General features: G+C 47.2%; 1 protein-coding gene across 1 annotated transcript in view; it reads right to left on the reverse strand.

Annotated features, from left to right (window-relative positions):
- Tsp74F (Tetraspanin 74F) overlaps positions 1–15418 on the reverse strand; it is a 458205-nt gene that overhangs the window by 277770 nt on the left and 165017 nt on the right. Inside the window, exon 2 of the mRNA XM_075690187.1 lies at positions 2756–2852. The gene's annotated coding sequence lies outside the window, so the exon portion shown is untranslated. The remainder of the gene's footprint in view (positions 1–2755; positions 2853–15418) is intronic.

A 15418-nucleotide genomic window follows, 5' to 3' on the forward strand; every position in this document is an offset into this window, starting at 1 on the left:
TTCCTTCAATATTCCGATGACATCAACGATTTAAGGAGATTCATACTGTTGGTGACCATCGCGGTGACCATACTGTTGGTGACCATGGCATTTCTAGATCTAACATGGGTATTATAAAGTTTAGGAAAAGTTTCTAAGCTTATATCATCACCGCTTTGCCGACACTGTACTTTGTTCTAACACTGTTTAATTATTGACATTGCCCGCACTTCGCTGTCGACGTAATCTAACTGGCCTTCTATTTCCTTTCAAACTCTTTGGCGGTGTCCTCACCTGCCCCGATCCCAGCAGTAATTGTATCATGCTTCATATGCTGCGCAATAATAACGAGAAGACATAGAACCTTTCCATGTTGCGGCCTGTCATCACCACCACTCAACCGTCCACAGAATACTCAGCCTGTATAACACTTATTTTCGTGATCTCGATATCTTTCACAACCCGCTCTCATTATTCTTTTGCCAGCTTTGCGTTTTTGTTTCATAGTTTCCCACGCTGTTCAACTGCTTCTTCTTCTCATTTTTCTTTTGTATTTAGCTTGCGCTTTGTTTTGTGTTCAACATTTGTTTCAATAATTGTTGGTTTTATTCATTGTGTGTTGTTTACTCAGATTCCTCTTCAGTTATCTTTTTTTATGTATGCGTGGGGGGGCCAGCCTATAGGGTTCCTGACCACGGTAAATAAATAAATAATAATAATAATAATATTATTATTATTATTATTATTATTATTATTATTATTATTATTATTATTATTATTATTATTATTATTATTATTATTATTATTATCTAGTGTTGGGATGTGGGTTCTCGGACTCTGCCGTAGCGCTCAAGAAAGCCACAAACAGTCTAGGTTTAATCTTTCTCCAGGGAAGCGATGCCGGCTCTCGCAGCTAGGCGCACCCGAGCTCAGACATAGCCACGAGCCACGGACGGTGGGCTTTCCAGCAGCCCGCACAAGGTGCACCATATTTAAAGAGAAAAAAAAAGAGCAATTATGCAAATAAATTCGCATGCTGGAATCAAACGTGAAGCGGAGCTTTCATGAAGCCCTTAACTAAATGCCATAAAACTACAAGCGGTGCGTACAAGCCGTTTCTATGGTCATCCCATGGAACCCGTGTTATCGTGCTCTGTTTATCTTTACGCTCCGCACACGTCACAACAGTATAGTGTCACCCAGTGTTTATGTTTATGCACTACAACGTTCACGACCTGTGCCAAAATGGAAACGGCCCTTCGTGCGAGCGCCCTCTTTCAAACTCGGAAGTAGTGACGTCACGAAGAGAAAAGCGATGCTTCATGTTTGTCTCCCCCCCCCCCCTCCCCAACCTCTCAACCCCATCTCTACTGCTGACTGCCGTTTTTGGTGTTGACAGCTGTAGCTAGTCGGTTACACCCTAGTCAACAGTGAATTTCCTTACTTCCTTTTTCTTCATTTTACTTGAAATAAACAAGCAACGACTATGGAGAAATATGCTAGCCTAATGCGCGCTATTAGGGTGTTAATGCGACGGCTGGATTGAGTGAGGGGTCCCAATTTAGTGAAGTCATATAGGGAGTCAAAGACACGGCTGCCGATAATTTGTTGCTCCATTGGTTTACGTCCAAATAAAACTGCGCGTGTTTTTTTTACGTCCAGAACACTTTTTTTAATGACATCATGTATACCGTTAGCCGAAACTATTCCGTACACATAAGAATAACTGCCGAACTTCTGCAAAAAGAAAGAAAAACAACTTTGCAAGGGGATTAGCTCTTGCCTGCGTACGCATAGTACAGTTTGAGGCCGATGGGAAGAACATTGCTTCGTGAAAATAAAAATGATTGGCTCTCACAAGTTCGTTTAGATGGTCCTATATAGAGGGCGACTCACATTAATGTACCGGTTTTGGGCGATGATGAGAGCTTATACAGCCGGAAACCGCAGTTCAAATTGTCCGATTTCACTTATGTTCATCTTGTCTTTAGCGTAGTTCCAAAATGGATGCCAAGCTGACAGTTTAAGGCGACAGAGTTCCCAGCCTTTTATAAAAGCAATTCTTTCTCTTAACCCCAACAGGCGTGACCTATTATTGACTGTCTATTAATAGATGTATCAAACTTACGCAACATTATTCCATTGCTTTGGACGCTCCTTTGCAAGAACGACAATGGGGTATGATGCATTGCTTTGTGCTATAGCGAGTCCTCGTCATTACAAAGCAATTGAATATCTGTTTATCGCGCAGTTTCCGCACCAAATGAATTGAGTCACCAGCTCGGAGTAGATGCAAAAGGTTGGTGGCTTGCAGCCACAAAAGGCGGCTACAAGCATCACGATCGAGACAGGAAAAACAATTGTTTCGCCATTGCTGCTGTAACGCGGCAGGGCGAAAGTACCGCCGAAATAGGCAGCGCCTTCCGCAAAGCAGTCGTCTGTAGCAATACGCAGCACAATTAGCCTACGTGGAGCTACAGTGAATACACAGCGCGCTCACTTCATCCGAAATGTCATACAATGGCCAACACTGGATATAACGGCAAAAAGCCAAATCGCGCATACACAAATGTGTGCACCGCTCTTGAAGTAGCCATATAAAGCAAAAAGCGTGAGGGCGCTTACGTTTCGTACGAAAGAACGCTTTAGAAAGCGTCACAAGTGAAACGATTTTGTTGCAGCGTAACCCATAAGACAGAGAGGCAATAACGCCTTGTACCGTTCGGATATTCTGCTTAGCATGTCGAGAATTAAAACCGCCAATCGGACATCCTACCTTGTGGAATGTCCTAGAGAGTGGACTCGTATACGACGAGCATCCAAGTCATTTCCAGCGATGACAACCGCAGTTATTTCGGCGGGCTCTCTGGAACCTGCAGAGAAAGAAAAGTAATAAATGTAGACATATAGTGTTTAGACTCTCAGGGTAAGCACTGTATTTAAACACGCTGCATGAAACAGCGCAATGCGGAAGTTGTGGACTCGATTCCCACCAGCGAAAAGTTGTTGTTTTTTTCGTTAACTTTCATTCCACTGTAGCTGATTATTGCTACGCCTAAATTAATACTGCAAATAACTTCCTTTGTGCTTTTCTTCGCTTCATTATCTGTTGGCTTCATATGGTTGCCACTAATAATAATCGGGCCCCTCGGTTCCCATTTTCTAGATTTTTTTTTTTTAGAATAAAAATAAGTCACATGAGGCGTGGCAAACGAACAAGTTGGCTGGACAATGTCGCAGACCCTGGATCACGTTAGACCACCAATCATAAACACACACGCGAATGGTGCTGCAAATACATGGACTAGCGGACCTCTAAGCGAAGTGGGGCCTTGCCTGGCCCGCGCTTGGAGCCTACACCAGTGGACATTAAAGTTTCGTCTCTCTCTCTCTCTCTCTCTTACCTAATTTTCACGAAGAACCCAAGGGTGTTAACCAAACCACTTACGAAAACTTGTGAGCAATTCGCACGCCTATGGGAAACTCTAAGCCTGCATGACTCGGCGTATTGCATGTTTCGATGTCGTCTCGTTTCTAACCGACTGCATACTTCTCGCTTAAGTTTGTCTCTGTCTAACTGACTTGCTAAGCTCTGCAGTGAGGCTCCCCTCTTCCCAGAGCCGGTTGTCCTTCCTATAGTCAGAAACTTTCGGATAAAATTCATCTTCCACGCTGCAACTCCTGAAAACTCCAACCGCCGAGAAAGCTTTAGCCAGTAACTGAGTCCCCGCACACCCAATTCAGTCTCATACGTTAGCCAAAGCAAGCGTGGGTACGAAAGAAATTATGCCCGCAGCAGCGCGACCTAATGAGCCGTAAAGTCGCCTTTAAAATTCAGACGGCGTATATCGCGTTTTAACCATTGTGCTGTCCAACCCCGCTTTTCATGTACGAGTCATTAACGCTCCGGGGCGGCGCATTCTCGATTCTTTCTTTTTTTTTCTCGTTCCAATCCTTTCTCACTTTTCTTTTTTTTTTTCATTCTCTCTCACTCGCGTATGTAGCCAATGCTCGCGAAAACTTCACTGTGCGAGCGCCCGTCATGTGCTGAAGGAAACACGATCCCGCCTGGGCAAGGAAGTGAAACGCCGCGTGTGTGTCTCACGGACAGCTATACAGCGCTATCGTTATGCGAAGAAGGCGCGCAAAAAAAAAAAAAAAAGAACATCGCCCGGCGGAATTCGATAGCATCGTACGCACGAAGCGATTAGCACGCGCACGCCTGTGGCGGCGGTAATTTAAGAAGAGACTCGTCATGGAAGCAATTAGTCCGGTCACGATTAATGCCTGCACCCGGTTGATGTGTTGGCCCCAAGAAGAAGCGATAGAGCCGACCATGACCAAAAGAAGTACGTGTATATATATATATATATATGTACGAAAGAGTGGAAGTGGGCGAAGCGAGAAGAAAATGACCGTTTCCTCGTTGTGTACAAGTACATACACAAGAGAACAGAGAACAAGGCTACACACAGAAGCGGCAGAACGCGTGAATTCCGGTGGCGCGGCCGCGGACGTGTTCTTGATATCTCAAGCAAGGAGCTGCGCGCCTCCATCAAGACTCCCTGTCGCGTCAACAGCATTTATCATCCAACGCCTCGTGAGCCACAGGTTTCGCGCGGAACCAGCCGGCGCGCGCGCACGCACGCGTGAGCGCCAACAGCTGCGCATTCTTCACCCGTGAAAAAAAAAAGATCCTTGGCCCCTCCGTATCTCTCTTCTGGCAATTTGTTGTACAGTTGTTTTTACTTTGAGCAGAAGGAAAAAGGCCCGCATTATAGTGAAGCTTTTCATATACGCGCGTAGATTTAGGCTGGAACTACGTTTTTCTTAACGCTATGCACGGTACGCAGGTTACTCCGCCAACAGGGGCGCGACGTAAAACAGGCTCGCTCGTGGTACGGGCTAAGAAGAGGCCTATAACTTTGGAAAGTACGCCGCAATGCCCTCGCCTAACGCTGCGAACCTTTGTTGTTTTTTTTTTTCTTTCCAAACGGCATTAGTTGACTTAAGGTGAGCTGACTTTCATACTGAGAGCTGTGAAACAGTGCAGAAGCAGGTTAGAACCAGTTTCTCAGCTGTCTCTCAGCTGTATCTTCGATTGAGTCATCGTTGAAAGTAGCGAACTTTCTCTTGCATGCTTCTTCTGTAGAAACTGTGGTCGCACTTCGTGCACCTTCACTGTGTGCCAACTGAGTCCGCAACAAGTTTTGCCTTTCATAATTTTAGTGCTCCGTAAATTTTCGTCGTTGGTATTGAACGTGCGCTGACGTGTGTTGTATGTGCACAGGTAACGCCGCTGTCGTAAATAATTTACTCGAAATTCCCTGGCGTGTCTGCATTCAGTTCAGAGACCAAAAGAATGCACTTGTATAGCCCGATTCGAACGTCGGTTCTGCTTTCACGAAACTATTTCTGCTATATAAAGTTTATCATGATGATAATCTGTGTTGCACAGGTGGCAACGTTTATGATGATGCTCAATGTCTAAAATACACACGGCACAATTCCGAAAGGAGCCAGTTGATAGGCTAACTATAATGGCACAAGACTACGCAGCAAAATTTCAAGATTTTAGACCAAATGGACCGCACGCAGATTGCAAACAGGAGTGCTAACTGTCCCCTCAATTATCTCTTGAAACCAAATATTCTTGAAAAATAATTTTTGTAGTGAATATAGTTGATCTTATGTGTTTATGCAACATGCGACCCGAGTTTATGAGCCTTTATGCGACCTCAATTCATGTTCATTTCAGGGTCTATATTTTCCATTCGGTGCTTCCATGTGCCAGGCACCTTCGCACATTTTTTTTAATTATTTCCTTTAGTATGTATTGAAATTATATGTGAGAAGAATCACCCAGCGCCACTTACAGAGCCAGTAGCTTCTAATTTTTAATGCATTTAAAGGAAAGAGTGTCAAATTTCGTAATTTGATCAGTCACGGGACGACATGGTCAATGTTTACAAGGGTGAGCATGTTTTTGTATAAACAAATATGTATGTGATCTGATGTAGAGAAGCAGATACATTGTACTTAATGAAGTGTATATTGAGTCATGTCAACTGCTGTAGACTGTTTTGTTGATCAAGGGGCCAAGACCTCGTCAGGCTTTCTCGTTTTTAGTCTTTGCCTCCCGCAGGGAAGTTTTGTATTCTTCCTGCAAAATAAACATGCTTGATTTGATTTGATTTTCATAATGCGTACTAAACATGTCAAATGGCTTCGTTGCTGTGCGAAAAGGTTTGAAAATCGCTAGGAGGGAAGTTCATTAACTAGTAATGCGCGCACTCTTCAAGGCATATCACATCAACTCTAGGACATCGATAATTGGTGACGCTGCCTGTTAAACCACATGAAATTCTAGGAAGGGCGTAGCCATGTATGGAAAATTCATTCTGTGGAAGCCTGCAAGCTGTAGGAAGGTTCACGAAAGGAAAACAAGAATTGTCGGCCACCCGACTGTAGCACGAAGCTGCAAAGAAACCCCATGTGAATTTTGTTCAAAAACAAACAAACAAAAAAAAAAGCTTCGCAGTTTAAGAAAAATTCGCCTTTGTCCGGGGATTAAATGCAGGACCAACGCCATTGCGGGGCGGTCGCTCTGCTGTCTGAGTAAATAAGGAGGCTTGCAGATCGCACGGCGAAAGCGAATTAGTCGACAACACGAAGAACAGGGGGCTACTTCGCGGAGCAATGTGGAGTGTTTCGGTGTCATAATGTCTATCTGAATTTGCTTATTCTCGCGGTGATAGACCTTCATGTGATAACGAAACAGGTCAGCAGGCTAGAGACACCTCCCACAATTAAGGACACTCCGCGAAATGAAGTTCGGCGTGTGCGACTGACTGGGTTTCTTATTTTTTTTTTCATTTTTCCTTTAATATGACGTTTTAGGTGCCAGAACCACAACCTGATTTTGAAGCACGCCGTAGTGTAGGACTCCGGATTAATTTTTACCGCCTGGTGTTCTTTAACGTGCACTTAAATCTAAGCACCGGAGTGTTTTTGCATTTCTCCCCCTATCAAAATGCGACCGCCGTGGCCGCGGGCTTTGATCCCGCGACATCGTGCTTAGCAGCGCAACACCAAAGTCACTAAGCAAACACGGCGGGCGGGTACTGACTGGTTCGGCTTCATAACAAGAATGCTTACATCTGGACTATTCACATCTATAAGCGCATTCTCTCCGAACAACAACAACAACAACGACAACAACAACAACAACAACAACAACGACAACAACAACAACAACAACAACAACAACAACAACAACAACAACAACAACAATAACAATAATAATAATAGTAATAATAATAATAATAATAATAATAATAATAATAATAACAATAACAATAATAAATCGTAGCCAAAGTGTGACCGGCGTGCACATCTGTTCTCCTTTTACTTGAAGCGGAAAGTAAGGCGCGCCGAATGGGCGAAATTCTACGAGAAAACGGTTCCCACTTCATGAAACCTCCGGCTCCGATTTCTTCCTTCCTTTCTTTTTCTTGCCTGTTTCAGCTCCGACACAGACGTTTGCATTCGCCATGCACGAGAGGTCGGGATGTGGAGCGGGGTTTAGTGACTGTGCACGCTTGGGGTGGGGGAGGGGGGGGGGGGCAAACAAGTTTCGGATACTGGCCACTGCCGGTGCTCCTCCGTTGAGGGACGGAAACACCTCCGCTGCCGCGAAGATTGCGGGTTGTCAGCGGTCTCGCACGCGCCCGCGGACCCGACAGCCCGCCCGAGGCGTCGGCCTGGCGTCGCCTTCGGCGCACATACAGGCTGCCGTGCGCCTGTAAGCCAAGGACCCCTCGCTTCCAGCCTGCACACCCGCTGCTGACTCACGCGAGGCGCGTGAGAAAGCAGTCGCGAGCGAAACGAGATGTGTGTAGTGTAGTACGTGCGTGTACGTGTACTACTACTACACGGCTCCGTTCCGATGCGGTTCGGGCCGGCCTCATCATTTCGTCACAGGCAACCATTTCCCCGTGGCTGCGCCGTACACACCTCTTTGTGCACGCGTAGCCCGTACGGCGCCGCTGTGGGCCACACCCAACCCGTCCGGCTTTAGCGGAGGCTTATGTGGCGTTACGACACTCGTCCCGAATGCAAGGGTGCGATTGCCTGCCTGCCCGTACTGTGCAGGGCCGATCGCGCAGCATTGGACGGGGCGGGTGACGCCCGCCTTGCGCGCTTCATTTCGGCCTTAGCGGTCTATGGACAATGCCTCTCGTTTCGTTTGTGGCTTTGGTTAGCGCAGTCTTTGGATATTGCATCTGTGTATTCACTCCGCGAGTGAAAGAAAAACTCTGATGCAAGGCCTTGCGCTAGTCTTCCGGTTGCCCCCATTTGGTGCTACGAAGTTTTGATCTTCAAGCTGCGCGAAGCAGCTATCCCTGGAAACTCTATAATTCTATATATAACCCGGCAACTCTATAACTGTGAGATAAATAGACGTTTCGTTTCATCTACAGCCGCTTTCACTGCCTGGCGCTTTGGAGCTGCAAACACTTAGCAGAAGTTTCAATACGCTGCGCGAAAGATGCATGTGGTCTCGTACGCAGTAGCTTGCAAGTTTGTTTTTTTTTTTGGCAGGGACTGCAATTTTCACCAGCTGCGTTTAAACAGGAAGTTTTATCGTGCTTTCACAGCAGCTGTATTTGCGAAACCTGGCAGCCAATATCGCGAGTCGGCCATATAGGCGTCCTTTATTTGTGTACAGCGGATACATGACTTAACGGCATAAACGCACTGCTGCGTAATACTCACAAACGCTGTGACCTCCTCTTTAATTGCAGTGCCTGCCACTCCCTCCGCTGACGTTCCGTCATATTGGTGAAAAGGATCAGTCGCAAACAGACGCTCTATACAGCGACAGAAGCTTTGATAATTGAGCTTTCTTTCTTTTTCATTCAGAGAGGTTCGGCTATACCGCGGCATAATGCCGAACGCAATTGAAAGGGCGCAGCTTTCTTCCGCCAGCACTAAGCCGCGCGCTGGTAGCGGCATAGGTGGAGCTTCGTGGCACCAGCCAACAGCCTGTTTCAAAGGGGACGCCCCCATAAAGAATGTCTATCGATTCATTTAACATTCAAACAGGCACTTGCACTAATGTTCATGTCGGTGCGCTTTTCCGACGTCGCTGGGCGAAGCGGCTCTCAATTACCATCCGGAGACTGGCCTATTTTGGCTTAGTGTTAAGTGCGGAGCGGTAGTATCTGCGTGCAGGCAGTGTGCCCTCTCTCCCTTTGTTTCCTTGTCTATTCGCCCCTTCCCAAACCTCAAGGTTCGGGTAGGGAACCAGAGACTGTCTGGTTGAGCTCCCTGACCTCTCTCGTTCTTAAGCCAGCTGCCTGCAGGCATGCAAGGCGTTAAGTCCCCCAGCGTTTAACCTGTAGCATGTACACTTCGAGGCAAACTTGTGTTTAATGGGAAAGCGCTAGGGCTTTAAGAGCCCGTAACACAACTTAAAAAAGTTAGAAAGGACCGGCGACTAGAACACGCCGCGCAGCGCGGGTTGGTGACCTCATCAGTGTTCCGCTAGCCTCGATCCGTCGTTCATGAGCATGCTCATCTGCACTCACGTGTAATGCCGTATCACTCGCGCTAAGAAGGCTCACTCAGCCACGATGAATTCGCGGATAGAGGAGATGCTCGGCGGCAGCGATTGCCGGCACGCCTCTGCTAAAGGCAAGATATATGAGCCCGTAACTTGCACCATCCTACTCCTCCTCTTATTTCCTCACGTTCACTGGCACAGAATCATATACCATAGCTCACGATGACTCGCACTTATTCGGGCATGCCTCGAGTCGGACTCACAATGAATGAGACTCACGCGCGGTGTCAGACTCATTCGCATTTGGAAGAAGGAATCGCAAGCACTCGGTAAGATTTGCTCCTTTTCACTTTCGCTTGGGAACTTGTTGTGTAGCTCAAGCTCTTTCTATTATTTTCACTTCAATATTAAAAAAAAGAAGTGAGATCAGGGCCTGCCAGAGGTTCCCATTCACCCATGAGCACCGCGCGACAAAGTCGAACCACCGCTGTTCGACGGCAAGGGCAATATGCGGTTTGCAATGTCACTCTCTATCTCTCCTCTTCATGTAGCATCATGGCAGAGCTTTCCACTTGGCGAAATCTAACCACGCTGCATGGCGACAGATAGATAAACCTCACTAAATAGATAAACCATGATACCTAAACCCAACCAGCCCATCAGCGTGGAGAACCTTCCACCTATATCCCTCACCTCGTGTGCTGGAAAACTCTACGAGCCCATGGTGCACAACCGCATGATCGAACATCTCAAAGACAACAGACACGTCCCAAACACCATGTTCGGATTTAGAGCTCACCTGTCCATGCAAGACGTGTTACTGCAGGTCAAGGAAAAAGTCATCGACAAGCTGGACACGCACAGCAAAGGAGCCATCCTCGCTCTTGACGTGAAAGGGGCTTTCGACAACGTGTCACTGCAGCACCTCAACGTATATAACTGCGGCGAAAGAGTATATAATTACATCAAAGCTTTTCTGAATGAACGGACAGCCACAGTGGGGATAGTCAACTTACGCTCTGAGAAATTCGACATACCGCGAAAGGGAACGCCACAAGGCTCCGACATTTCGCCGATGCTATTCAATCTGGCGATGAGCTCACTACCCAAGCAACTGAAGCAAATAGAAGGGATTGGTCACGCAATATATGCTGACGACCTCACCATCTGGACTACGGGAGGGTCGACAGGTAAACAGCAAGGCGCTCTGCAAGAAGCGGTTGACACTACGGAAAAGTACCTGGAAGCATGTGGACTGACGTGCGCACCTGAAAAATCGGAGCTCTTGGTGCTAAGAAAGCGCACAAGAGGCCTACAACCGCAGCAGATACCAGACCCGGTAGTAAAGGTGGGAGGCATCACGATTCCGCAGGTGACGACGCTCCGCATCCTCGGACTCTTGATTCAAAAGGACGGGGCCGGGGGAGCAGAGTTGAAAAAAATTCAGAGAACAGTGCAACAAATAACCCACCTTATCAAAAGAGTGACGAGCAAAAGCCACGGACTCAAGGAAGAAGACTGCACGAAAATGATACAAGCGCTGCTCACGAGCATCGTCACGTACGGGACCCCATACGTTGACATGAAGAACAGTCAACGAGACAAAGTAAACGCCCTCATCAGAAAATCATACAAAATTGCCTTGGGCCTGTCCCCCTCCACGTCCACAGCGAAATTACTCAAAATGGGGGTCCACAACACGTGGGAGGAGCTCGTGGAAGCGCACAACGTCAACCAACTGGAGAGACTAAAGCAGACAAAGACGGGAAGAGCCCTGCTGCAAGATCTGGGCTACCAAGTCGAGCATGAGAGGCACCTACCTCAGCGTATCCCACACGAGATCAGAGGCAAGCTATACAGAAGTACCATACCCAGAAACATGCATCCCGAGTACGACAAGGAAAGGAGACAGGCGAGAATACAGGCGCTCAAGCACATACTCGAACGCACCAACAGCAAAGAAGAAAATGTGAGATACACGGACGCAACTGCATACAGAACAAACGACCGATTTGCAATCAGCGTGGTCGACGAGAAGGGCGAACAACTTACAGCCACATCCATACGTGCCAAGGACGCGAGCACAGCGGAAGAGCTGGGCATAGCCCTGACCATCGCAACGTGCAAGAAGACCCTGGTTACCGTGGTGACGGACTCTCAAGAAGCATGCAGAAGGTATATGAACGGAAGGATCGGAAGGGCAGCACTTCAGGTCTTGAACAACACCGAGACGGAAGCAGCTCAAATCCTCTGGACGCCGGTACACGAGTCTCTCGCGGCGAACCAGGTGGCGTACGCCGCGGCTCGAGATCATGCACGCCGAGCCATCTCGGACCCGCAGAGAACACGGACCAACGACTGGGACGAGGATGATGATCGGATATCCAAGAAGTACTCGGATATCTTGGCGCACTACAGGAAGCAGAGGCGTCACTACCCGCCCGCACATAAGACGATGAGTAGGGAACAAGAGCTAACCTGGAGAAGACTCCAGGCTGGAACCTACCCGTATGGAACACTGCTGCACGCCATGTATCCGGGCGCCTACGGACGACTCTGCAAGTTCTTCCCGCCGGACAGGCCCAACACCTTGTGCCATATGGTGCTGGGGTGAAGGAATAATCGAGAAGTGCCACCGTCATCATCACCACCAGGTGATAGCATGCAGAAAGAAGCGGATTCAGAGGAAAAATTGGAAGACCAGTGGGAGGCTCTGCTGGTGACACAAGACCCTGACAATCAGCTACGGTTGTTGAAGAGGGCTCGGGCGGCGGCAGCGAGCCATGGCTATCTGGAATGAGGAGGCCACCCACATTTGGGCTCAGGAAGCCTGGTCTAACAATAAAGTTTATTTCTCTCTCTCTCGCTAAATAGAAGCGTACTACTGGACATAACAAGGATTATACTATCTTATACATATTCTTCCTGTAGGCCTCTTTGCCATGTCATATAGATTTTCGATTTGCTTATCCATAGTGTACTGCCTGATGACCACAAAAGTTTACAAGGCACGTCATTTGTACAAAAGCTCTTTTGCCGCAAAAAGCCAGGCACTTAGCCTTCAGATGAAAGTTTCAATTTGCAGTATAGTTTATAAGACCTGGGCAGTATATGGTCCGCTAAATGAGATGTGATATGCCTTGAAATTTGTCGCACATTTGCCACGTTTAAACGTTTGCACCGTAAACCTTCGTGGCCGACTGTACAGCGTATGGGCAAACATTTTACCAAATTTATTTCCGTTCGGCCACTTGTGGCCTTTTGACGTCCGAGATGACTGTGTGCATAAACAAGGCAATAATTAGCCGACAAAGAGCGTAAGGCCTTTACTCCACAACCTGTGTATAGGCAATCTGTAGCCTTCGTACGAAAGCGCCTGCAGACTTCATAGATAAATTATGTATATGTTCATTAACGTATTGAACGTCATACTATTACCACGCTCATTTGTGAATGCGACAAAAAAAATGCGAGCAGTGGTTTCACCGGACTAGTTTGTTTTTCGCTAACAATTAGATGGGCTCACCACCATAAAAGTACACCTGTAAAAAAAAAAATCAGCACTCAGAAATAAATTAGTTCACCGTTTTTTCGAACGTGATATGGCAAAGTGGCAAGCACAAAATTAGCAATAACGGGCGCTTCGTCGCGGCCAGCAAAACAAAAAAGAAGCAAATCCGACGTACGATACGATCACCACGTAAAATTTCGAGCCCCACGTCGCGGTCCATACGTGATAAACCTAAATACCAGAAAGCATGGGCTAGAAAAAAAAAATCAAGAGGACGACGCCACCGAAGCCTGGAATGCAAACAGTGAGGCGCCAGACAGTCGCGAGTCGCGTAGCGGTCTCTGTACGCTCACGGAGCGGGATCGTAAAGCACATAGTATCGAGATAAATTGCCGAAGGACGTACCAGCCTAAAAAAGACGCGTGACACCACGCGCCCTCCCTTATTTTTTCACCGCGCGCTGCGTGAACCCTGGCTGGCTTGTGAGGCGTAAAAAAATGAAAAAAGAAAGAAAAAAACAGCCGAAGCCAAAATTTGTCCGTCGATCTACAAATGCGTACTCCGCACGTTTTTCTTCTTTTCACTTTTCTGCCACGCACTCGCAGGCACAAACCAGCACAAAAAGCCAAAATTCGGCCCTCGATCTACAAATGCGCACTCCCTACCTTTTTCTCTCTTCTGCCACGTACTCGCAGGCACAACAAACCAGTATACGAGACGGAACGCGCCGCTCGCACCAGGTACGCCTAAACAATATATCACGCACCGCAGCGCCCCCTGTTGTCGAGAAGATCTCAAATTACGCAATGTTCATCTTCGCGGAATTCGCTAGGCGCGAATCGTTTTTTTTTTCTTCTTTTTTTTCGCGACAGGCAGGGATAATTAAAAAGAAAAGAAAAGAGCGCTCCCAATCTGTTGTGCTTTCGATGAGTTTTTCGCGATAAGGACTGCGCTCGAAGAAAGCGCCGCGTGGTCGCGCACGGCCGCAGATTCCTCTGTGCCTGAGAGGCAGAGAGAGAGAGAGAGAGAGAGAGAGAGGCTGTTTAATGATGCACCGCAAGATTGCAAGTATACGGTGCTAGTTAGTTTAGACGTTCGTTTGGACTTCTTGCTGCACGTCTGTTTTCCATGCTTCAATTCGCGAAACTTTCTTTGCACTCCGGAGGCCGTATTCCGACGGAGGCGGTATATGCAAGAACCGTTCGTTCGCCGTGCTTTTGGTTGGTCGTTAAAGAACCCCGGGTGGTCAAAATCAATAGGGAGCTGTCCGCTATACCGCATATCTATCCCTCGTAATGCACTGTGCAGCTTCGGGACGATAAAAAGCCCAGAAATTGTAAATTTCACGGCGGGCTTCCGTCGAACTATATACGAATGCCCCCTGCGTGAAGCTCGTTCCGTGATGTTACGTCAACTAAGCGACGCAGCGGCGAACAAAGCAAGCGCCTGTTCGACGTCCTTTGTGTTCTCTGACGACGTCGAGACACTCGCTCTTTGAGTGTCTACGTGTGTTTTACATTCCTTATGACCACTCACGCTGTAAGCCGGCATGTCTGATGCTTTCGCAAAATCGCCTCCCTGCTGTAAACTATTAGAGCGCGGTTAAAGAAACGAAAACAAAAAAAGGAAAGAAAAAGTCATGCAGTATTCTCTTTGAACGACGGCGCTTGGAATATCACCAGAAAAACCTTTGCAGGAGTGTGCGGAAGTGCAGAAACACGTAGCCAGATTCGCGCTGTAGCCTTAACTCGCGTATAACCGGCTTGGCTCTGGTCCCTGCGTTTGCGTGAACCGGTCATTCGCATTCGTGCAAGGCTGTTTTCGAGACAACCGATTATCGAGGCGAGACAGCTCTTGCTTACAAAAAAAAAATATATATATATATTGTTAGTAGGAAGCGCATATTTTGTCTTTTTTTCTACAGCGAAGCTGTCTATGGTTACGGTCTGGAAAAAAGAAATGTCTCCGAGATGTTGACAAAAAACAAATTCTCGTGTGGGCCGGTCCTGGCGATAGTGCAGAAAGGTCCAAGCTCAATGGCACTTACCCCTGCGGGGCTCGGGGATCTGTAACGCGCCCTATAGAACTATCCTTGTCACACGTGGGACCGGAAGAGGCCCCAGGCATAAGCGTAAGAACTGATGCTTTTTAAAGAAATGTTTTGGACAACTTTTTTGAAAAACTTAAAACATTCTCGGCGCCAACCGCGCAAGCGCGCTAGTGCTGTAGCCGAAACGCTAGTCTATGACGATGCGGGTCGAAACTTCAGTGTATAATAATAATAATAATAATAATAATAATAATAATAATAATAATAATAATAATAATAATAATAATAATAATAATAGTAGTAGTAGTAG

Source organism: Dermacentor variabilis, chromosome 4 (assembly GCF_050947875.1).
Source record: "Dermacentor variabilis isolate Ectoservices chromosome 4, ASM5094787v1, whole genome shotgun sequence".
Lineage (NCBI taxonomy): Eukaryota > Metazoa > Arthropoda > Arachnida > Ixodida > Ixodidae > Dermacentor > Dermacentor variabilis.